This window comes from Carlito syrichta, unplaced genomic scaffold (assembly GCF_000164805.1).
Source record: "Carlito syrichta isolate Samal-C Ts95f unplaced genomic scaffold, Tarsius_syrichta-2.0.1 Scaffold303209, whole genome shotgun sequence".
NCBI lineage: Eukaryota > Metazoa > Chordata > Mammalia > Primates > Tarsiidae > Carlito > Carlito syrichta.
The window spans coordinates 152,457-152,733 of record NW_007247305.1 but is presented as its reverse complement, the minus strand read 5'-3'; positions in this window follow the sequence as shown (position 1 = coordinate 152,733).

Sequence of the window (277 nt, the reverse complement as noted above, 5' to 3'; positions counted from 1 at the left end):
GTGCGGGTGTGACCTACACATTTTAAAACTGAGGTATGATGAATTACATGTATTTTAGATTCATAGTCAAGGAAAGCCTTCTGTTGAACGATTACATACATAATCCTTCTCCTTTTGCTTTTCCTACAGATACTGAACTTAATTCTGAGAGCGTCTCCTTGGGCTGGAGTGGTGGCCTCCTGGGGACAGCGAGGGCTGCCTGGAGGGGCAGCACAGGCTCTGAGACTGGGGGCTGTGAGTGGAGATGGATCTGCTCTCTGAATGGTGGTGCTTCTCA